At 47.2% G+C, this 24,544-nt stretch overlaps 1 protein-coding gene and 1 pseudogene across 5 annotated transcripts in view; one reads left to right on the forward strand and one right to left on the reverse strand.

The window, feature by feature from the left end:
* The window catches only part of SIPA1L2 (signal induced proliferation associated 1 like 2), a 130,227-nt gene extending 112,232 nt beyond the window's left edge, over positions 1-17,995 (reverse strand). For 3 of the 5 annotated variants that reach the window (XM_064487874.1, XM_064487877.1, XM_064487873.1), the window contains exon 1: positions 17,857-17,995. The gene's annotated coding sequence lies outside the window, so the exon portion shown is untranslated. The remainder of the gene's footprint in view (positions 1-17,856) is intronic. The other 2 variants (XM_064487876.1, XM_064487875.1) reach the window with 1 other exon arrangement.
* Positions 17,996-18,697: 702 nt separating this feature from the next.
* Positions 18,698-19,564, forward strand: LOC105091200 (large ribosomal subunit protein uL4-like; annotated as a pseudogene).
* Positions 19,565-24,544: the final 4,980 nt, after the last annotated feature.

Raw genomic sequence — 24,544 nt, forward strand, 5'->3', positions numbered from 1 at the left:
AAAATAATATGAAAACAAATATGTGTATATATGTATGTATATATTATATGTATGACTGGGACATTATACTGTACACCAGAAATTGACACAATGGAACAGACTACATACTTCAATTTAAAAAAAAAAATGGTGCCACACGATTTATAAAAAAAAAGAAAGAAAACATCGTCTGACTTCGTTAGGGCTCTGTGTGTCAGAGATCCTCTTGTAAAATGAAATTTCTGCTACTAAAAAACAGAAAGTAAACAAAAAAATTTCTACACCCCCCCCCCCAAAAAGGAACCTTAATTTCCTTAATGCTTCAGCTGTAATCGGTATTGGTCTCCCTGCCAGCGCATCCTCTCCCGTGCTCTGGTGTGGGCGCACGATTCCCTCAGCACACGCTGGGTGCTCAGTCGTCCCCGACGGGGAACAGTGACGAGGCGCCACGGGCACTCACCCAGGTGCCAGGCAGGGCACTTCCGTGAGCGTCCTTGGTGATCTCACCACCAGCACAGACAACAGGCATCACGTCCCCATCTGGAGACGTGGACGTCAGATGTGAATCACCAGCTTGCATTCAAACCCCGGGTGACCACAGTGCTCCAGCCACGGGAAGTACTCAAGAGACAGACTGAATAAAGGTAGCTCCAAACCTCACATCCATGCCTCTAAAATTACACTGACCTGCAAAATCTAATTTTGAAAACTACGATTAAAAATAAGGAGAAAAAACAAACACGGGATTTCTGATTCTCCACCAGTCCACTCCCACCCACTTCCTGCGCCCATTACACACGCACACTGGCGGCCCCAGACACAGTCAGGCATGTCTCTGCTTCCTGACCCATCGGGCCGGGCCGCGTGGGACACAGCACACGCAGCTCACATGTCGGTGCCTCAGAAGTGGGATGCTCGCAAGTCAGGTAAGTCCAAGGGGGCTGACACGAAAGGTATCTTAGAGGCATCTTTTGTAACAGCACGAAAATGGACTCCGTGGTCTATTAATACGTTTCATTTCTAATCATTACAATTTGATAGATACTAAAAGCTGACTTCAGAGTTGCTATTCAAACCTAATTCTTACATCATGCTATCATAAGTCACGTAGACTAATTCACAGGGAGACAATTAGCCTTTGACACTGCACTTAATTTAATAAGCCATTTCAGAATTTTAATAGAAGCACTAACAGGCATGAAAGAAGAATGAACTACTTTTTGAGACCTTATAACGTACAAATTAGCTAATTTTTATTTTTAATATAAATGTCAAAAAGCACAGTATCAAAGGGCCAGCAATTACACTGCTAAAAAGACACAGATGTTATCTCAGTCAATGTAGCTCTGCTCTCAAAAATAAGCAAAGAAGTGGGGTGGATCTAGCCCAGTGGCAGAGCACATGCTTAGCATGCATGAGGCCCTGGGTTCAATTCCAAGTACCCCCATTAAATAAATAAATAGGAAATGAAATAAATTTTTTTTTCAAAGTAAAGAGTATTCATGGTATTTTTAAAGCAAATGCCAAAGTGTGTAACTCAACTCTTACTACCAACTGAAAAAGATATCCCCACTACCAAGGAAAGACAGCTGTGAGAATTAAATAAAATAACGTGCATAAAAGCAAGTGATTCAGTGTCTTCCCAGTAAATTATGTCATTAATAGTAAGTCCTCTAAAATTAATTTAATGCCTTTAAAGTATACATATATATGTATTTTTTCCTATGTGACAAGTTTGGATTAAAGAAGGTGGTGAAAACCCTAAAAAAATATAATGCTTAAATTCTAACATACAAAATCAGCAAACAATTTTCAAAGGAAATCTACCTACATGAGACTAAACTTAGATTATAAGTGATTTTATGGTAAAGAACGTGTACAAAAAGTAATTTTAGTCTACATAAGTACCTAATAAATGTTTGCTAATTATTTGCCTTAAAAACTTCTGTTAAATAAAACCCCAAAATACAAATCAAGGAAGATTTTATGATAAAATAAAATAGATCCAAATTTATGCACTGAGCCAAGAAACTATACTGAAAAAGACCAATAGTTTTAAAGGATATGTACACGAGTCATATGATTCAAATATTTTAATGTTATGTTTTTTCCTTTTACAAAATTAGTATGTTCATTTTAGAAAAGCTGAAAACAAAGGCAAAAAGAAAATGATAATCAGACATAACACAGCTACATGTTATAACCGCTGTAAATTTTTGAATGTATCCTATTCTGTTGATGCCTATGCATATTTAATTTTCCTGTGAAACTGGGATCTGTTATATACACTGCCTGGCAAGAAAACGTGTTCATTTAATATGCTGTGAACATTCTCCCATGTCATTAAGTGGCCTTATAAAACAAGATGTTTAATTGATTTAAATTACTTGATCATATGGAGAATCATAATTTAGAGTCTTACTGCCAATATTTTTCCAGTTTCTCACATTACAACTAACTCTGCATACGGATCTTTACATATAAATCTTTTGGACCCAAGTGTGATTGTTTCCTTGGGGCAAATTCCCCACCCCAAATCCCTATACAGTTATTAACCTTCTACTCCACTTAAAATCACACAGAGCTTGACCCAGCCCACCAGAGTGGCCGGAGACCATCACATCACGGAAGCAGTCCAAGTCAGAGAGGCACGCAGGCCAGGAAACGCCCACCCAGGACCAGGCTGGCCCCTTGACCAGAGGGCCTATGACCTTCCTCATCTTCACCTCTTCCAAAGACTTCTGACCTACTAGCTGCCTCCTCGCTCCGGGCCAGTCTGCATGAAGTCAGACCTTATCTAACACTACGCCATGTCCCCCAACTTAAAGAAGAGACAGCTGTTTAAAAAAGTGACCCCTTTCCTAATGGTTTGTATCCCACGATTTTAACCGCACTTCTCTGAAAGCTAGCTCATCAAACGACCTGCAGACCCCTTTGGAAGACGCTAAACTGGTGCGGTGAGTCGCACGGCTAATCACGCCCACTAGGAGTATCAGGGTTGTGGTATTTTACGTAAAACGTCATACAACCGTAGCACAAAAGTACACAAAATCCAGACTCCCTTTTGTTCACGAAAAGACAAACGACCTCTTACTTTACAGAATGAATTATTGGACCTGGCCACCAAGGACAGATCAAAGATAAATTGTGACATACATCATTTGCTTACTTTCTGAATAAAAGTTCAAAATGAATATACTGGACTTATTGAAAGTGCTTTGAAATTTCTTCTTTCATTTCTATCAGCGCAGGTGCTCCACGGGAGGGTCTCTCTACAACCAGTGTTATTAAAAACAAAACACAGAAACTGTTCAGGTATGTATTACCCCCTGCAAACAGCATGTCATCCGTCTGAGCATGATTAGATAAATTAATAAGCAAGAAGCCAGCAAGCTCACTTATCAGCCTGCAAGCTTTAAACAATTTTATTTGTTTGTTATATGCCTGTTATTTGCTCGAAATGAACAGGAAGCTCCTCTTTTAAGCATTACTTTTCTTTGGTCACAGTCACAGAACAACAAAAAGTGGCATGTATCATCATGACTCCTTATTCTGATCGCCTGTATGTACAGTTTCCGTGAACAAGCTGCACAATTCCTTAAATGCCTTTCTTTCTTCCTGTGTTCACTGTGGTTACATTTACAGGAATGTCATTTTCTGGGTTAAGTCTATCCCTCATCCCTTCTGACTACTGAAGACAGTGAGGTGGAAACACCTTGCTTATCTCTATAGTTTGTTTGTTTTTTATGAAATATATAAGAAATTCTATTGAGAGATCTTGATAAACAATAAAATATTTGTACGTCCTCTAGCATCTGCCTTCAAGTCTTACAAACAAATAGAATTCCACACGCGACCCGGACAAGGACCAACCCTGGCACCTGAATGGCACCCCAGACCCCTGGACTGGCTCAGTGCTCGTGTCCCTCAGTCGAGGGGGGAGCGGCAAGTAAGGACACTTCAATACCGGGTCTCCCGGAGCCTGAACTCATTAGAAGGCCAGGGCAGGTGTCTGAAAAAAGCAGAAAAAAGTGAATGTATAAAGTGAAGTAAATATAGGCAATACAATGGTGGTGGCGGGGAGGGGGAACACCCTTGTCCAGGCAGTAACTTTGACTCATATTTTAAAATGAGTTTAAATAAAAAAAAAAAAAATCTGTTTGTGCTAACAACAGGCGCAAAACACAGAAGGCCATCAGTGCTCTCTGACCTTCAGCCAAAACTTCAGACTGAGTGGTACAGTAAGCAGTACTTTTTCAATGAATTGCATGCTATCTCTATTCCAAAAGGTATTATGGAAAGTATTGCTATTTTTATAAGACCCTTCATACCAGATTTTCTTTAAAAAAAAGGTATCCTGACAGTCAAGGCTGTCGGAGTCCCAGGCCAGAAGTAAAAAGCAAAGTTGTAGGTGGTCTCTGGCCATGACCCGCTTCTGCTGAGTCAGGGGGAACATCTCCAGGTGTTACCACATTCTCCAAAGGTATCAAACACCGAATAGTCTTCCAACAATTCTGGAAATAGTCTGGAATCTCTAACCCTCAGAAGAACGCAACAAGGATTAAAAACTGTGAACAAAACAGACACGCCACCAGAGACAGAAGAGTAGCAGGATCAGGCTTTTGGAAACCTCCAATGAAGTCCTGATTCAAGAAGAAAAAAGATACAATGGTGAAAAAAAGTCTTGGTGTGGGTCAAATTAGTGGGTCTAAGTTGAGGGAGCACAGACTACGATCTTTCAGGTGCTGGGTGCCTTTTCAGTCGCCAGAATACAGCCATCATCTGAACCACAGAAAGCCAAGAAGGTTTTGAACCAACAATGTAAGCATCGTGCCCCGCCCCGCCCCAGGATTCGAGGCAGGGTCCTCAGCACTTTATTCTGAGGCCAAAAATAACAGGGACCACTTAGCGGGAGGTGCTGTATAAAACCACTTCCGTGAGGGTTATGGTATCTGCAAAGTTTCTGGCGTCTCCTCCCCCTCCTCCCATGAAGACATGACCCCTGAGAAACCGCCCCCTCTCCAGAAGCATTCCCTGCTTCCTTCAAACCGTTCCACCAACAAATTAAACATAATGTGTGAAAGACAGGCAGGCCCGCGCTCCCTGCAGGGGCTGCCAAATACTTCGTGTAACAGCGAAAGCAGAGAAAGATAAAGGGTCTCGGTGGACGGGATGGTAAGTTTTAAGGGCAAAGGCCACTGTAAATGTTTACCCATTAATAGAAAGTCAGAGCATGCACATTTTAGAGGCATGTAATGCGGGCTTTAGTGGGACCCCAATAAATCACCCGGCCAGCTTCCCTCCCTTACACAGAAGTTTAAGATTTCAGCTAAGAGAGAGACACCATCCTCAGAATGGATATACACTTGACCAAGCTGATTGGGTTCTACATGGCTCTTTTGTTCACTACAAACAAAAAAGATGTAAAAAAAAAAAAACCACTCCCCAACTGCCACCGGGTGAGCCGAAAACACCATCTGCAGCCGCTTAGCCGCAGCTACTGCCCCCAAATCGAGTGAAAGGCTCCAGAAATGCTCCTCTTCCCTCCAAGTTATCCTCGGCAGCTGTGTTCTTATCGCTCGGGAGGTCCCTGAATCCTTCCATGCTTAAATTATTGGCAAAAATTAGCAAAATCAGCACAACCCATCTGTACCATATCCTGAGCAGACAGCAGCAAGCGAAACGAAGACAACTTCCAGAAGATGGAAATGCCATGATGCTCCTGCCGAAATAAAGCCCATCCAGCCTCTCCATCCTTAAAAAAGATGTTACGTGGCATTGATTTCAACCAAGAGTTTTTCTGGCCCTCCATCCCCACCCCTTTGAACTGGTTAGTGGAAAATGACCCAGGGAACCCAATGACTTAGTTTTTGTTCTCTTGCAAATCCTCGTTCCAGAACAGGACCCCTCCAACCTCCAGGAAAACCAATGTTTAAATAAATCCAAAGCTGGATGCAGTCCCCTAACCCAGAGCAGGTGAGCAGGGACTTTTCTCTCAAACTCCTGGAGGGAAACGGTCCCAGAGCACTACAGGTGTCACAAAGTGGCCCCCTGGAAGGAACAGCTATGTTTGGTACCACCAGGAACACGCCACGCGTCCTTGGAAACCCACAGGATAACTGGAGAACACAGATCGCAGAGCCCATTCCCGGTGGCCACTCCCCTGCCCCCTCGGCACCCATGGGACATGACCTTGTCCCCTCGAGCCCGGACAGACTCCCACAGCTTCACTCGGTCTCCCAGGCAGCCACTCCCATTGATCACGTCAAGACTATCACGGCACGAGCCTTCCAAGATGCTGGCAAACAGTCTATTCAAAGTGATCTGGGGCGAAAGCAGGGTGAAGTTAGCTCATTACCCTGGGGGGCGTCACACGCACAACTGCTTCCTTAGGATTCGCCTGTGACCCTGTCACAGCTCCCCTCTGAGCGGACAGGGCCCCCGAGCTCCAGCGGAACTTCCGTCTGAAGGACGCCCGAGCCAGAGCGCCCTGCCGTCTCCAGGGAGGTCTCTGCTCCCCAGAAACCCTCCGGCTCCCGAACAAGCGATTACCGTGATTCCATTTCATCACAGGTCTCTTAAGCCTTCTATTCTGAGTCTGAATTTTAAACCCGGGGGCCACGTCCTTTATTACATCCCCTAATCCATGTCCCCAGGGACACTGCTTTCAAAGTTACAGAATCTGGCGGCAATCTCATTATTATGAGACTTTACCCTCCCTTCCTCCACCCAGAACTAAGCTGCACTTTTAAGAAGACAGTACTGCCTCCAATCAAAAAAAAAAAAAAAAAAAAGGAAAATTCCACCGACAGCAATATTATTAGGTGATGTACAAATGCCGTAAGAGCAACACCTCTTTCTGCCTACTCACTCTCAAACCCCGAGTAACCCCCAGGACCGCGCCTGGCCCGACAGAGCACACAGGAAGTATATGACACGTGTGTGACTCCATCTATGAACAGGCAAGGCCAGGGTCAGGGCACGGGCACGGGCACAGATGTGCATCGAGGGCCAGCATCCTCCAAGTCAGCTGCGGCCAGGTCGTTAAGGTCTCCGCAGAATGAGGGCACAAGTGATGCAGACCCTCTGGGGTCTTCAGATGCCCACCTCCTGGGAGCCCTGCGTTTCTGGCCAGCCTGTGTGTACTCAGGCCCTGTGGGCTCCCACCACGTGATGAGGCCAAGGCCAGGTGCTGGAGAAACAAGACAGAAGGGCCCTGGGTCCCTGAGTATCAGGTCCAGACAGAGCCCGCATCCCCAGACCTCAGGCTATCACACGAGACGGAAGTCGGTCTCTCTCCGGTCTGGACACTGCACCTCAAAGTCTCTTTCAGAGCCCAACAGGGCCCTGAGGAAACATCACACACTGACAGCACACTGTGTATCTGTGTGTGTACACCTTAAACCAGGACTGCTGCTCAGCACTTTTTTTTATTAGTTTTGTTCATGACTGAAGAGGTTCAGTAACTCAAAACTCCAGCAACAGTAGGCATAGCAAAGGGGGCAGTTAGTTAAGTCTAGAATTTTAAGTCAACTAGGATTTTATTTTGCCAGCCACTCTCCCCTCAGCCCAGGGGACTGAAAAATCTCCTAGTATTTTCGGCTTATTTGGTCAGTCTCCTCCATAGCCAAAAGCCAGGACATTCAGCCTTAATCATTCTTCTATTTGAACTAGAAGTTATAGTCGGCCCTCTGTGTCTTCAGATCCCACACCTGCAGATTAACCAACTGCAGATCAAAAGTATTAAAAAAACAGTCCAAAAGTTCCAAAACTCAAAGCCTGAAACGGCCCCAGCTAGTGACCGCTCTAATCGTTAGATCAGAACATCTCCGCTATGATAGTTTATCAGAGGGGAGGTGAGGGGGGTCCCTCCGCTGGCTTTCCTGGTAATTGATGAGCTCACGTGATGTCAAGTCCCACGTGACTGCTTACCCCCCCTCCCCCGGCAGGGAAGGCGCTGCCATGTCCTGCTGCTCATGGTTGGGTGTGGCTCCAGGACCTCGCTCCTAGGCTCCAGATCCCCTATCCGTTAACCCACTGATGTCACTGTCGCCGACTCCGGGCTCTTTCTTCAGTCTAGAGGCCTGGCAGATACAGGGCTCGCAGGCCTCCAGGTGCAGCCCGAGCCAGGAGGGGCCCTGCAGATGAGCCCTTCAACAAAAATGCAAACCCCGACCCTTTTCCGAAGCCTAACCCCGGGCCTCCCTTCTCCTCCGATGTCCTCCCAACCACGCACCCCAACCATGCTCTCCACCACCCACGGGGTCTTCCCCCTGGAAGAGGCTACGCTGCCCATCTCTCCTGGGGTCTCCTTTACACAGGCATCTTCTACTACACGTGACGTGTGGCCATCAGCCAGGCCAGGACGCTTACAGGAGAATGGGGGACCGCAGGTCCCTCCGAGGCCTAAGACGCTGAGTTGGTTAATTTGCTGACAGTGCCAGACACTTCCCTGGGCCAGAGGACTGCAATAAAGCGACTGGGTCCCTGCTTTCAGGGTCTCACACCCCAGAGCACCCCCTGCGAACCTGGAAATCTTAAAACGGGACAGAGTTTAAAGAGACCTCCAGACTGAGTGGCCCCACATTCCTCTTTTAAAATCAGCTTATACTCACTGCCCTGGAAGCAAAGCAATTCAGACGTGGGCACCAAAGTGCTCCCACCAGCCCTCCCCCACCTCCGTCCTCAGCATCAGCAAAGAAATTCTACTCTGCTCTCCCATCTGATGCTCTAAGTTCTTCTGCTAAAAAATCTTCACCTTTCAAAGATAAACATATAATTCTTACAAGATATAAAAATCGAAAGAAAAAGAAGAGAAATCTTCATCTTCTTCGTTTCATCTTTTCCAGAAAAGGAGGAGGTCAAAGTTCAGTTTTAAACCCGCGAAAGCTCACAGTGGATAGCAAGGCACCCGAGTGACAGTTGTCACCGGGCTGCTCCCTGGAGGCCGGGTCTCTTCCCCCTCCTCCACCCCTACCAGCCCACCAGCAAGGGAGGCACCTCTGGAGGAGTGTCTGTGGATGGAATGACAAAGAGAACAGGAAGAAGATAGGAGTGCCTCCTGAAAGGTTCCCAGGGCCCGCCTCGCTACCCCCGCTACCCCCGCATCTCCCGACATCCCCTCCCTGCTCTACGGTTTGGGAAAGGGCTGTGAGTTAGGATGCCGGGCCAGGAGGATGGATTTAGAAAGCTTCACAGAGCCAGACACACAGCAGCCACCAGACATCACCCCGATTTAACTGCCCTAAAATTAGCAGTCGGAGCGAAGCAGTTACTGCACGATTGCATCAGAGCGCTTCTGACTGGCTGACTGCCAGTTTTAGACAAATTGTCCTGCTTTGCTGGAGCAGGACACAGTATTCTGGAACCCAGCCAGCGAGGCATTTCAGGGACTGTTCGGTTCTAGTGTTGCCATGAATGTTTCATCATTCGGCGACAAGGTGAGGGTGTCTGGCTGCATCTGCAAAGGGGCTTCTTTTCTTTGTTGTCAGCACTATTCTTTGGGTGAGGAAAGTACAGGTGGGTGAATCCTTTTAAATATTTAAATGCCTGAAATGTATTTAGGGATTCACATCCAACGGACTTAAACAAAGATTATGCAAATCCAGCAAAGGATCCATGCAAAACAAAAACTGTTCCTCTTCTGCTTCCTTTAATCCTGGCAAAGACTCCAGAGCTCAAGAAATGTCCTCTGCAGGGTCACAGCAGAGCCCTCTCACCTCCCAGCCAAGGAGAGAACCTGGTTCCATCCACACAACTGCCACCTGACCGCAAAGTACGATATTTTTCAGAGGATGCACTGGCTGACAGAACAGGGCATTTTTTTTTAGACTAGAACCATAGCTCATGATCCCACCCCGAAGCCACCACCCCATGCCTGGGGGAACGGTGGTGGGATAATGGGCTCTCTCCTCTGCAGCCACCTCCCTTACCAGCCCCCTCCCTGCCTCTCCTCTCCTAAACCCCGTTTATGATTTATTGAGACCAAAGGGACCTCACAAGGATGCGAGGGCCCCACGGTGGAGCAAAGAGCCGGGTTTAAACTCTAAGAACTAAGATTCGGAAAACCACGTGTTCTTGCTTTCGCTCTTAGCTTTTGCATCCGTACCAGGGGATAATCCCACCAGCCTTGCAAGGTTCTGGTTCAGCAGGTGCGAGGACATAAATGAAAGTTCAAACACAATAACTGCTTTTAAGTCTCCCTGGAGGAATCTCTCTCCCCAGTCCTTTCGTCTGTCCCTCAGTCAAACACGTTAGCCTCCCTCCCTCTCTCCTCTCAGCATTTAAGACTTTTTAGAGGGAGGGTATAGCTCAAGTGGTAGAGCGCCTGCCTAGCATGCACGAGGTCCTGGGTTCAATCCCCAGCACCTCCTCTGAAAATAATTAATTAATTCATTAAACCTCCCTCTGCTTTAAAAAAAAAAAACAAAAAACTTTTTGAACAGGAAAACAGATCCATTAGTCCAGGCAAATGGTTTACAATGTCTCTCAAATAAACAAAACTGTTGGTAAATAAGGTGATACGACTAGTATTTAGGTTCATCTCTCAGCCTTGCCCATAGCTCCAGTAAGAGTATACACCTTAACACATTACTTTATCAAGAGAGTGATTTTCCCCTCAATTTATGTATTGTGGGCAATCAGTGCTATGGCAGGATGTTCAGATAGGAGACTTCTGCCTGTAAAATTAAAACTGTGCTTTCGGAGCACTTACTGTATTTAAGGCATAAATCAAATTCTTACATACTCTGCAATCCTCAGATTAAAAGCACTAACTTCACTAAAGGTATGCCACCAACTTCTGATGGGTTTTTACAAATCATTATTTCCTGTAGAAATGATCCTGACTGATGGACTGAGCGATAAAAGAAAAGGCCACACAGATAACGGTGCACCACCTAGAAATCATTTCTTTTCGGGTACCTTGATTAAGAAGTCCGAGCAGGCTTGTAAGGGAATTGCGGCTTCATCTGAACCCAGTAAGGCCGTGCAGGTGTCAGCTGGGGTCAGACTCTGAAACCTGGGAAAGGCGTAGAGCACACCCTCCCACCCCCGGGGGCCCACCCTCCCCAAACCACACCCCTCTGAGCGGGGCCATCCAGGGTGTGACAGACCAGATGGAACTCCGCTGGGACCCAGAAACTACTTCTCCATCGTTACCTGTTTGATATCAGCGTTCAATTACGGGTCATTTCAAGTGACCCAGAAGAGCTATAAAATGAGGTACAGAAGGCTGTTTAGGTAGATCATTTACAATGGAAATAATCAGAACGTTAAGGTAACACTTAGTTCAACCAAAGCCAAGAGACACGGTTTTCTCATGTTTAAACCCCGGGCTCTCAAGCCTTCCTTTATCAAACACCAGTTTGCGGAAAACCTGTTATCTGGCCAAAAAAACCACAGAAGCGTAGGGAACACAGCAATAAACCAGAAATGCCCTTGGGCCTACAGTGCTTAAAGTCCATCAAGGCAAGATAGGAGATAAACATAAAAATTAGCAGATAATATGATGGCAGGCAGTGCTAAGTGCTGTAGATTAAAACCGCTCAGCATCTGGGGGAGGGTGGGTGGAGAGGGTGCTGGGGCTGGCCCACCACCCCCTCCCATCATCCCTGCACCTCCCGCGAGCTCACCAGAGAGGCTGGGACCCTAGCCTCCCTTGCACCAGACGACCATGTGCTGCAGTTCCAGCCAACAGCACGCAGGGTGAACTGCACTATTAACCTGCACGTTCATAGTTGGTCTTATCTTACTCTTTGGAAGTTTCTAGATGAGCAAATGATTAGTTACATCCTTCTATCCTGATAATGGGTCTGCGGTATGCTGGGTATTGACAGTACGATGCTTCTTAAACAGCTGAGTTCAACAAGAAACGTGGCAAGGAGGATGGTACCCTCCCAAAAAATGGAACCTCAAACCAAGCAACCCATAAGCAATTGGAAGAAAACTGGCCAAAGCACAAACTGTCCTCAGGGAAAAGGACAGATTCAGTAACTAGAGGGCCCCTGAAGGGAAGGGTCTGTCTTAAGCTTCCCTCACAAGACCCTACAGGCCCCCCAGAAATTGTTTCCAAAGAGCCATGAACTCGGACCAGGGAGGGTCGGGCGGGAAGCGGTGGTCTCCTAACCCGGGCCATACATTTGCAAAAGTAACAAGCAAGCCTTTGAGGTGCCAAAGAAAATACTCTAACTTTTACTTATGTTTATTATCACCTTTCTTAAAATTTAGTTATGTTGTATTGTCCATCTCAGCGTGGTAAAGTTATATGCATATGCTAAATCGCACATATACACACGTGCACCAACACAGACAGACACAAGTGTGTATGTGCACAGGTGGGCATTAAACACAGGTGATTCTATGCAGATGGGATGCATGTTGGAAAAAGTTTAGAGACCCTATGACAAAGAAACAATTGTTCTCTGGATTAAGGCATTAAACCCTCCGAACAACAGCATTTGTCCTGCATGAGGAATAAAAAAAAGTGTGTAATTCCCAAAATTCCTTACTAGATACTTCAATACAAACAGGCCTGTATCCCACATCTACTCCTCCTGTTCAACAGGGACACGACGATTATCAAAACATGCCTTGATGACAGTGAAAGCAATCACTATGCAGACCACACCAGCTCCGGGGCCCCAAGCACTGCAGTTAGAGATTTTTTTTAGTGTCTACACAACAATGCGTCTCAGCATACCTAATTTTGCATTCACCCAAGAGTTCTTACTTTCCACAGTAACAGTTTTTAACATTGGCTCTTTACCTAGATTTTTTTTTTTAACTTCAGAGTAATTGAATACACAACTAAATAAATAGCCTACTTTGGACTAATCTGATTTTTTAAACAGCTCAATTAACTGGGAGCTGCTTCTGGCAGATTTCGCAACTATGCACAAGTGAAAAACATAAGTAATCGAACTGGTGGCACTCAGCACCCCCCTGATGGCTGAATGCTTATTTGTGAAACAGGAAGAAAAGAGTACTCACTAATCAAAACACTGGAAAATTGGGGAAAGATGATTGTTCTCCTCCCCACCATCCAAAAATAATTCAAACTAAGACAACACCAAACTGCAAAGTAAGTTTAAGACTGGAAAAAAAAAAAAAGTCCAACCACCTTCTCTTCTTTTCCACCATCTTTTTTAGTGCCTAAGGCCTCCAGAGGCCACAGGGTGGCCCTAGCTTCTCAGTCACTCACTGAACACATACTTCTTAATCTCCAACCCTGCTGAACATGCTTCTCGTTACTAGGGACAGGCTAAAAATGAATTCAGTTCTTAGGCTGATTTGGTCAGTGGAACCAGCAAAGAAGATCTGACGCATTCTTTCAGGACATCTGCGTGGAAAAGGCAGACAGACAGGGGCTAAGAAATTAAGTGCATTTTCGTACTGCACTGGAACCAACAAGAGTGTGACTCCTTGTAAACCTCAAAGGAAGCTTCTCAGAACTCCACTGGTGGTTCAGCTAGTCTAACAATTTTGTCAGCAATGTAGGTGAGACATTTAAAAAGAAGTCTGATCTGGTGTGCAGGCAGCATTTCTTCAGGAGGGCAGGCAAAGGTGCTAGCATCAAACTCCCAAAAGCACCAGGGGAAGAAGCAGCTAAAATAAAGAACAAAGTACAAGAGATGGTAGGTCTGGCAGCAACATCAGGGCAGGAAGGGAATGACAGCATGCTGTTCAGGACCCAGGGGTTCGACTGAATAGGAAACTAACTCGCTGAGTCTGAGAAGAAAAACAAACTTGGACTCTATCCGTGCCAGCAAGACATGCGAGTTAAAGGAAGGGCACCCCCTCCTTGAGGGAAGGGCCTCTACTCTACACAGGTCAAGGTGAGCTGGGAAGACTTCGGCTCTGGGCCCCACCTGGACAGGTATTGTTCAGTGAGTAGTTGAAACATCTCTCCAGAAAGGCTAGTTCTGCAGCCGAACAAGGTGGCAGAATTCAAATAAATCGGTTAGAATTAGATCGCAGTTCTACAGGTAAAAAGCTCCTTCGAGTAGGCAGAAACATCAGAAAGGTGGAACTCTTCACCCCTTCTGAGATCACTGCACAGTACATAAAGGGATCCAAGCATCAGGGAAGGATGAGTTGAGCTGGTCAGGGATTTCCAAACCCTGGTCCTTAGTGATGTTTTCACTGGTCCATGCAAAAGGAAAGAGGGTCTGTGTACAGGTGGGTATACGTGCCTTTGGGGGTAATTTTAACACATGCCCCCTCCGGATAGGAAGAACTTTCCTTAAGTCTGTCTGATAGCATGCATATGTTTCCCTATTTTTTGTTTTTTTTGGTGTATTACTGTAACTCGATGAAAGGCATTACTAGTAGACAGTAATTGCTGTTGTTAATTTTCAATATACTTAGGTAACAGCCTCAAACAGTGACCAATGTGACCATCCCTAAAATTTTGATTTTGTTTCTGATTTTTAACTCTACAGGTGGATAAAAACCAACAGTATAGGAACAACCTGAAGGGATAACCACTGGACCTTTGTGGTTCAGGGACGCTATGACAACCAGACTCAACTTACTGCATCCCTTCTTTCCCATCACCCAAGTTGGCTATACAATGTTGCACAGGGGTAAAAAATGTATATATGAATTGGGTTACACTAAATATGAAATCTTCCCAAGAAATGGAACCTCTAATGGGGGTAAGATCTGTCTCCCTTGGACCACTCTTTGGAACCAAAGTTTACGCATCAAGTTCAGAAAGGATCAAAATAAGTCATCTCTGAAGTAATGAAGCATTTCAACTCCTGTCACACTGTGAGCCTTCCTTTAAAAGGGGTCACAGCTAAATGTGACTGGAACAGCAAAGCTACTTCTGAATCACTGACTTCAAGGGAAAACAGGGAAGCTAAAACTCTCATGAATGTTCAGATACAAACTTAGGCCAAAGAGAAAAGGACACACCATTGTGAAAAAAATATAAACTACCCCAATCAGTCATTTTCTTTACTCTAATGCATTTATTTTTAAACATTAAAGAAACCTAAAACTTTGGCACTGAAAGGGATCATGAAAAAACTTTTCCAAACTCGTCTGTGACAGGGAATAGAGGCAGAAAACTCGAGGTTCCTGTCCTCCCACCCAGTGGTCTTTCTAGCCCAACAAAGGAACTAGGTACAGTAATAGACGTAGAAACTCTAGAACACGGTTCCCTATATTCTTTTGGACCATACTTCATATTTCATTAAAGTTCAAAACTGAAAAAAAAAACAAAAAACTTTGCTTTTCAGTTAACAATAACAGTCTACATTTTCTTCCAATTCAGCATGTCTTTGAAGGGATTTGTAATCCTAAACCATCGCCGTAAGTACATCACAAGTTCAAAGACTCAATGCCTTCCTCAATCTCAAAAAAAAAAAAAAACAACCCAAACCTTTACATCTACCAATTATGACTGGGAGGGTAGGGGGCTGTATCAACAGAAAAACAGAGTCCTTTGCAAAGTTTGCAGTAAATGCAACCCCTTTAAACTGGTTTTGATGACCAAATACTTTTAAACCAGTTTCAATTACCAAACAACTGCCCTTTCAGGGTAGCTCACAATTACCTCCTCACTTAGAGGAATAGATAGATTTTCAAAATGAATAACTCAATACCCCCTTTGCCTCAGGTAGAGTCCCCAAGGTGGACAGGTGTTTACCAAGCTCAGGTATCAGGGAAACCTTCTAAATGCCAGTCCAAACTCCAGACAAACAAAATAAAATAAAACTTGCAAACCCTATTACACTTTAACTACAAAAAGCATCACAAAAGTCAAGTCATGATGCTGACAATTCCCCCACTGCATTCCTTGAAATTAAAGCTCTTTGAGAAAGGCTCTTATTTAAAAACATCTAAAGCATTTGATGAAAAATATACACTTAAACCACCTCGGGAAAATCTGCAGTCCATGCTCTAAAGCCAGAAGCTCCACCTCCAGTACCTGGAATTTCTCTCTTGCTTTATTTTCCAGACTAAATGCTTACATTGCTTCTTATCCAAGTTCATTTCACTCCATCTATAGGTAGCATGAGGGTACTGATAAAAGCTGTTTCTAGTTTCATTTCCTACCTCCCAGATGTTTGCAAGAGAGGTGTGTTCCCTCTACACTTTTAGCTATTTGTGAATACGCTCTAATTTAGAACAAATAAATTTAACATACCTTATTTTAAGCTGGGCAAGACACACAATAAATGACAGCTGTAAAGAAGAACTGCGAGATATTTCTCCAGCTTATAAATAAGTTTGCCTACCTAGGCAAGATCTGGACAGGCTGCCATGGTCTTGCTTTAGAGAAAAAGTACTGAAAACACATCATTGAGACCTGGGGCTGCTGCTGCTGAAATAGCCATCCAGAAAGACTACACTTGCTTATGAATAATACTCTTTTATACTTCTCTGAATCAAGCAGTGAAGTTCTAAATGAAGCAGAAAACATCATAAGTAGAAATGTCATAAGAAGAGAATTACAACTCTCACTGTAGAACTTTGAATTTCTCAAGTCAAAACACAAGAACAGCCTTAAATTTGTGACTAAAAACAATAAACCACGTTGTCTCTTGAAATTCATCTTTAGGAATGCCAGAAATCACAGGCTACCTCTTGATATCTGCATAAATACTGTTTTTAGAGGGAAGGTAATATATTTTAAAGAAGCAACAGTTTGGGAGGTTTTTTCCCCCTCCCATTACTAATTGTGAAACTGGAAAGATTACAACCTGGATTGCAGACAGGCAACTTCCAAGAGCGCAGTTTACTAAATGCCTGTCATAAGAAAGCCATCTAGTGTTAACATTTAGAAATGAAAACTGCAGACAAAAGAGGCAAAGAAAAGAAAAAATCTAAGTGACTATTTTGAACTTACTGAGCAAACCTATGAGAATCACCAAGATTCTTTGTTTGGTGGGGGAGGGGGGCCGGAGTCCATTCTCATCAAAAACCAGGTCTAAATCTAAACAAAATCTAAAATGTCTACGACTGTATTTTTTACCAAAATCGGGTTTCGGTGACCACAGTTCCGTGACCAACGCACTTGATTTTTCCAGGACTCACGCTGGAGTCATCCTGGGCTGAATTAATTTAACTGAAGCAGGTTAATGATGACAAATATCTCCCAGAGGGGTCATGCCAACTTGTTTTCTCTTCCCGGGAAGCATCGGGCCTCGCTCGCTGATGACGAGCCGAGATTGATTCTCTGGGTTTGCGGCATGGTGGAAAATTAATCTGTAGGTGCTCGTGGGGATACTCCCAGGACCTGGCCAAACTAGCTTCAATAATCGGGGGGGGGGGGGGGCGGGGGGGCGAGCAGGACCGGGAGCAGAGGACCATGCAGGCAAGGACGCCGGGGGAGCTGGGGGAGCTGGGGGAGCCGGCGGGCTCCGAGGACGGGCGCTCGCCGGCTGCTCGGGACCCTACAAAGAGGGGCGGCGCGCCGGCCAGGGCTCGCGATCGGGGCACACGCCTTCCTGGGGAATAAACCCCGCAGCAAGTTCAGCAAGTGACCCCGCCCGGCGCGCCGGGGAAGCGCGTCGGGCAACCTTTTATCTCTTCTCCCCGGTTAGTCACAGAGGAGTTGCTGCGCGCCCAGAGAGGTCCTCATTAGTGCTCGTGTCAACCAGACGGGAATAACCTTCCAGCCGATCGATAACTTTGAGAGAACGAGCGGAGCGGCGGCGGCTCCTCTTCCACCCTGGGCTCCGGAGCGCGGGCGCATCTGCCGGCCGGACTCCCGCCCCGCGCCCCCGCCCCGCCGCCAGCTCCCCAGGCGCCCCCGAAGGGCCGCTCTTCACCTCCGGGCGGTCCTCGCCCAGGCCGTCCTCGGACACGACCGGAGGCTCCCGAGCGCACCCCGCCTCGCCTCCCGTCGCTCGCCACGACACGCACCTCGGAGACGCAGTCCGCCGGGACCTGCTACAGCCCGCGAGCCCGCGGCGGCGCAAACCGGGGCCGCCGCCTCGCTGCCCACCGCTGCCCGGGGCTGCCCATCGGCCCCGACCCTGCCCGCGCCGGGCTCCGGCGGGAGGCGGCCGGGACCCGCCGGCTGCGGCTGGAGCGGTCGGCCTGCGCGCGGGCGGGCGGCCGGGGCGGGGGCGCGGCGCTGCTCCTGCTCCTCCTCCTCCTCCTCCCGCGTCCTCCTCCCGCGTCCTCCTCTTGCGTCCTCCTCCCGCTCCGCCGACTCCTCCCGGGCTCCGGGACTGCCGCGCCGGCTCCCGACGCCGCCGCCCGCCCGCCCGGCGGCACCGCCCCCCGCCCGCTCCGCCGCCTCCCATTGGCCACCGCCTGCAGGCCCCCTCGGCCCCGCCCCGCGATTGGGCGCGGGCGCCGCCCGTCCCACCGCCCCGCGGGGCTCCGGGCGCAGCCGGTGCGCGGTTCCCAGGCCCCGCGGCGCGCTGGAGCGGCGCGTCCCGGAGGGGCTCGGCTCTCTCCCTGCAGAGGGGGCTGCGGGGTGCGCGGCGCCGGCGACCTCAGGGAGTTGCAGCCTACCTGGGCCCGCAGTCCCGGGAAAGCTGTCGCCGTCCTCCTCGGGACTCGTTTTCGCCCCTCTGGCACCAATAAGTTAAAAACCCCGAATCTGTTGCAGTGATGTCGTAATCTGCGTCTTACTGTGTTCCCAGCGACAGTTGCCGAAAATTCTTACTGAGCAAGACATGATCTTTTTTTTAATTCCTAAAATTTGAAAAATGTGATTCTTAACTGGGGAAATACATGTGTCGCGGGGGCCGCATGTGGCGCCAACCAAACCTGGCGCCGTTGGCCCCGCAGACTGAACACAACACAGAAGCGACGTACCATCTGCTCTGCCCCTGCTGCTTCGGCCTTACCGGTGCTGGTCCTCTCTAAAGGTCACTGTACTGAGGAAGTCCTGAACTTCCTTTGGTAGTTGACGATAACGCTGAAGGCTGCAAGACCACCAAAGGGCTGTTTTGCTTCTTAAGAAACTTAAGGCCTGAAATAATATCAAGATGGTCTGTGCCTCTGAGCGAATGAGACGGGCACCGGGGAAGTGAGAAACCGCGGTGGTGTATGCACAGCAGGGAGCCCTGCATCCTCTAGAACGACGACGACCTTATCCAGGCCTTAAGGAACATCCCCTTGGCCCCTAATTCTCCTTTCCCTTTAAAAAGAATTACTCTGCTCAATGTGCGCAAACTGAACATTTTGAAACTTGCTCCTAGTCGGGCGGGGGTGGGGGTGTTTTATATTTGCTTTCTGCAAGTAAAGATGCTCTGTATGGCTCTTGGAGGAAAACTGCCTCCTTCAAGGGTAGCACTACAACCTTCCCATGCACAAGATGCTCAACACAGACCTTGGCAGCATCTTAAAAAAATCCAGAGCACCAAGCTAGAGGAGTCATCGCAGGGTCCTGAAGAAGAATCCACTGGGGGGAAAAAAAACCTTAGAATCCTGCTGAATCTCACTAAACCCACGTGCAAAAACCAGGAGCCTGGGCACCTCCAGTCTTCCACAAACTCCTGGTAGATAGGGGAGGAGCCACGGTAGAAGCCAGATCAGAGGAAGAGGGTTTCCAGGCAAAAAGCCTGTGATAGGGAAGAAAGGAAAGAAGGCTGTTGGCATCTTAATGCAGAAGTAGCCGGGGGGCAAGCGGGGGGGCGGGGAGGCTGCCGCTACCTAGAAACCAGCCACAGGAAAGCCCGCGGGGGGGGGGGGGGGAGGGAACCCTATAGAAGAGAAGGAACCAGCTGCATAAACTTAGATGTGTTTATCCCATGAAGGTCAAATCATTTTGGACAGCTCATTTTGAATAAAGACCTGATCAAAGAGGCAGTAAGGAAAAAAAAATACGACACACTCCCCCGAGCCTGGCTCCGCGCCGCCCCCTGGCGCAGCCGCGTCCCCGCCCGTCCTCCACTCTCCGGGGTGGGGACAAACACGCCCGCCGGCGCTCGGTCCTCGCGCGGCCGGAGCCTGAGTGTCGTTGCCGGCGGACGGCAAAGCTGCCCGGCGCTGCGCAGGGACTTGCCCCAAGGGGCCGCAGGATCCCTGCCCCGCTGTGTTCACTGCAAGACGGCGCGAGAGACGAGCCCTAAGGGGTGTTGGCCCTCGAGGGCGCCCTGGGTCGCCCCGGCGGTGCCCCTGCCCCCAGGCGCTGGGATGGGAGGATGCAGACAGCAACGCTGAGGAGGTCAGGAGGGGCCAGCCCGCAGGAACGCTGGGGAAAACAAACCTTTCGGAGTCCCGAAGGAGGCTGGGCGAGGCCAGAAGTCCAGGCGCCCCCGGGCCCGCCCACCCCGCCTCCAGGCAGCCCGCCACCCAAGGGACAAAAGCTTTTGGATCTTTATCTTAACGAGAAAATGACCTTTTATGTATCTACCTTTTCAACTTTCCTAAGAGATGTTGATCGCCCAGGTGGAAGCTTTACCTGAAACTATTCATGTTAATTGCCTGACACTTGAATTGGTTGCTGAAAGATGAAATGCTCTCACGTGACTTTATTGAGCTATACTGGAGTTGACGCTGCCCAAAGGGTTCAGTGAGAGTCACAACCTCCTAGCAGGAACAGACTGGCTTAGGCAGACTCTAACTTACCTTCCAGCCCCACCGTTGGATCTCGAGAGCCGGTTTTACCGTGGGAGAGCTGCTCCGGCTGTGCTTCCTGACACTGGATTCACAGTTTTCAGTTCCTTCTTTCCTGGAGGCAGAATTCTTCCTGGAGAGATAATGTTGCCTGTATTTCCCTATCACAAACACTCCCTAGAACATAACCCTGTGAAAAGTGAGAGGCGGTCCCTCCCATGCTATCTGTGATCTAATCCGTGCAAACCTTGGACAGTCTTTTACATCTCTTGGTATAATATGGGTATACAGTAAAAGACGCTGGAGAGCAATACTATGACACGGCAAAACTCCTAAGTTCTCCTGGTTTTGGTGGGCTTCCCAAAGGTCACCTCATTAACAGCGCTTACCAAGATGGTCGTCTATTCACTCAACAAACATGTCTGGTGACCCTGTGAAGGTGCTCAGTGCTGGGGATTTAAAAATGGATGGGACATAGGCCCTGTTCCTCATCATCTCACCATCTCACGTGTGCCCACCCCCATCCATGGCAGATGCTGGACTACAGGTATGACAAAATCCCACAGGAGTGGCCGGGGAGGGACACTTCCTGTGGAAGCTGAGGGAGGACGGACTTCCCTTCCAAGTACGCAATCAACACAGTGCTTCTCACACTTCACATAATTGCACATTTCATTGTCTTTCTCACTATTCTATAAGGACCGCGAGGAAAAGAATCACGTCTCCCTCAGCGTTTGGACTCCTAAGGCAAGTGACTACTTGAGTCCATGGGTTGTCACCAAGGTGACTGCTGCTGCTGTCAGGTAGAGGAGGAAGCTCTGATGTGTCCCTTAATGTCCATAACGACCTAATAAGGAAGTCTGGCCAGACCCTCTCAGGGACGATGTTGGCCACAGTGACCTCTCTCTCCACCTTACCATCCCTCTTCTTGGGTTTTGCAACTAAAATTGGAAAAGCCGAAGCCCTGTGGCCACTACCAAAGTTGGGAGCAGATTTTAAATGCTGGTCATTGACAGTGCGGAGGAAACGGTGGCGTCCGCTTATGACAGTCCTTGAGAGTTTCCGTCATCCCCAGAACCACAGGTCACAGGCAGCCTTCCCTCATTAGAAAGTTTCGGGCCTCAGCAAACATGACCGAGGCCCTCCACCTTGCCTGGCCCATGCTGGAAGGTGGTTTTTCCAGCTCAGGGCCAGACCTACAAGGTATCTGCCTTCTGGCAAGCTGTGAGGTCTTCAGGAGACCAAGTTCAGGAACGATCTGGGACCTACTTCACATCTTCTGCAAATCCTATTAGATGTAGTGCGTGTGTCCCTCCTCGCTGGTCTTTCCGGCAGCCCTCTGGGTCCTTGCCTTTTCAGGGAAGGCGAACTTAGGGCAGACACTTTAGAACTGCAGTGCCTGTTAAGAGTTCATCATTTGAGCCTTAGACTATCTTACTGGAAAAAAAAAATATTTTTTTCTATTAAAGCTATATATTTCCCTGAAGTTTTAAAGGAGGATATCAACTCTGAAGTGTGACAATGTATTTGCCTGAAACCTAGGGTGAACTCTCTTGCATTTGAATCTCCTCACCTTCACCTTCCCTCAGGTCAAAACTTCCTTGTTCTCGAAGCATCACTTTCTGGCTCTCAAGCCTTTTTTTCCTCCTGTGAATTTCACCATGCTTCAGGAGTTCCTAACGAAACAGACTCAAGGGAGTCATGCTCTTTAAAATTCTGAATCAGCACATGAACTCCCTCTGAAATAACTCCAGCACCCATCTTACCTATCTATCTCTGAAAGGTGTAAGGATGCGCAGAGTTCAAAGATATACCAGCTGTCTGCCCCGTTCCAAGATTCTGAGCTTGCTCGCTGACCTTGGCTGGCATTTGCAACTATTTACCTCTGAACTGAACAGAACAGGAGTTTTATTTCCTTGACACAGTACAGAAAGATTCAGCTGATATGCACAGCCTGTAATAAACCTGAATGGCTAAGCCAAAAGGGTTTAGACTCCCACCCTCATCTCCTCTTTCCCTTTTCTACAATCAACTCTCTCATTTCAAGGATTTCTTTTGCCATATGAATATTCATAATTTGCAACAACTGTGTGTTGATTGCATGCTAGTTCAGAGCTCTGTGTTAGACTCTGAGGACCCAAAGGGCTGTACACCAGAGCCTGTGAATTTCATGACCAGGAACAGAACTTAGGAACGGGTGCTTGAGGACCACCAATGATTGGTGTCCCCAGGGAGAGTAGGAGAGTCAGCTGTCTGCAGGCAATGCTTGGGCCAAGCTGGGAAGGTTTCGCCAAGGGTATCAGACTGGCCGGGCAAGTAAGAGAGAAGGGAGCATAATGTAAGAGTTATTTAATATTGTGCTAAATGCTACATGATCTCCATAGGAGCCAAGAAGAAACCCAACTAATAATTTTTTAAAAAAACTCTCAATTCTGCAAGTATAATGGAGGCCTATTGTGTTCTGCCCTGCAGGATACAGAGAAAGATTATTACATAGAAATAAGACCATCCTTAAAGAAGGACCTGAGACCTGAGCTGGGATTTTTACACAGGAAATAATGCAGCTAACAGTGCAGAGGCAAGAGATGAGCAATGTAACGTTGTACGCACACTCACCGTGGACAGCTGGAAAGGCAGCACTGGACAGAGTGATCAAAGACCAGTGATCAATGTCCTTCCCATGTTGGGCTTCTCTGTAAGGTTCCCAATCCAGTGTATCTCCAAGAATCTTCCAAGAGAGATGGCTTATTTCTTTTATGATGATCCAGACTTGGCCATACTTGTTCTCATGTCTACCCCCTACCTTCTCTAAGCCAGACCCACAGCTTAATGACAGGCACAGAGTTTACTACCCATAAAACTGTCTTCTGCTTTTGCCCTCGGCTCGGTAGCCCCAACAGCAGATCTTTAGGAGCTCTCACACTGTGATGTCAGACAACCCTGCCTCTGAATCTGGTTTACAAACTTCTTAGATACAGGAGTATAGACAAGTCATATCTCAAAGTTCCATGTTCCTTATCTGGAAAACAGGAGCCTTCAGACCTCAGAAGGTTGCCGTGATGATTCCATATGATTTGGGGTCTGAAGTGCTGAGCACTGTGGCTCGCACTCAGTGAGGGCAGAAAACACAGCAGATCACCAGTGTTTACCATTTCCTCTTCCCATGCAGGGTGGGCCCTGGGATTTTATTTCCAGCCCCTCACATAGGACCTCGCATGCGGTAGGGGCCTGACACATACCTGATGAATGAATGAAGGGACGGATGGGTGGATTACACTGAGACGAAGTCCTGTGTTTTTTGTTTTTTTTTTTTTCAATTTCCTACCATAGGAGGTTTAAAGTTTATATCTTAATCCTCTAAATTTTATTCATAGTTGGACTTACAGTATTCTTTAAGCAGTGTTTTTGGTTCTACTTTTAAGAAATAACGAAGTAATGATCAGAATGATAACATTAAGTTGCACTGATCTAAAAACAGCTGCTGTTCTCCACCACTAGGTGGCGTCTATCAATAATAATGCCAAGAAGCAGGGCGCCTACTCTGCTGGTAATAATTCTAAAATTAACACAGAAAAGGCGCGCGCACACACACACACACACATATTTACCTTTTAAATATGATTTCTTTGTAACGTTAGTTATGGATTTAGAGCTGCCTACAGTTTGGCAAATCTCATTTTAAGTCTCCTGTAACCACATTTTTAGTTATTAAACTGGAAGCAGCCTCAGTGTGAAGACATTTCATAGTACCTGCTGACTGCTCTCCAGATCCTTCTGTCCTGTTGATAGGACAACTTACCCCCAGGTTAAAAAGTTAGAGAAAGTTAGGGGGAGGGTGTAGCTCAGTGGTAGAGTGCGCGCCTAGCATGCACAAGATCCTGGGTTCAATCCCCAGGACCTCCACTAAAAATAAATAAATTAAAACCTAACTACAACCCCCCACCCCCAAAACGTTAGAAAAAGTTGAAAGCCTAGGGAAAAAATAAAAAGGCAGACAGACCCTTCATCATCCCTTCATCCCTTCATTCATTCGACA

Source organism: Camelus dromedarius, chromosome 8 (assembly GCF_036321535.1).
Source record: "Camelus dromedarius isolate mCamDro1 chromosome 8, mCamDro1.pat, whole genome shotgun sequence".
Classification (NCBI taxonomy): domain Eukaryota; kingdom Metazoa; phylum Chordata; class Mammalia; order Artiodactyla; family Camelidae; genus Camelus; species Camelus dromedarius.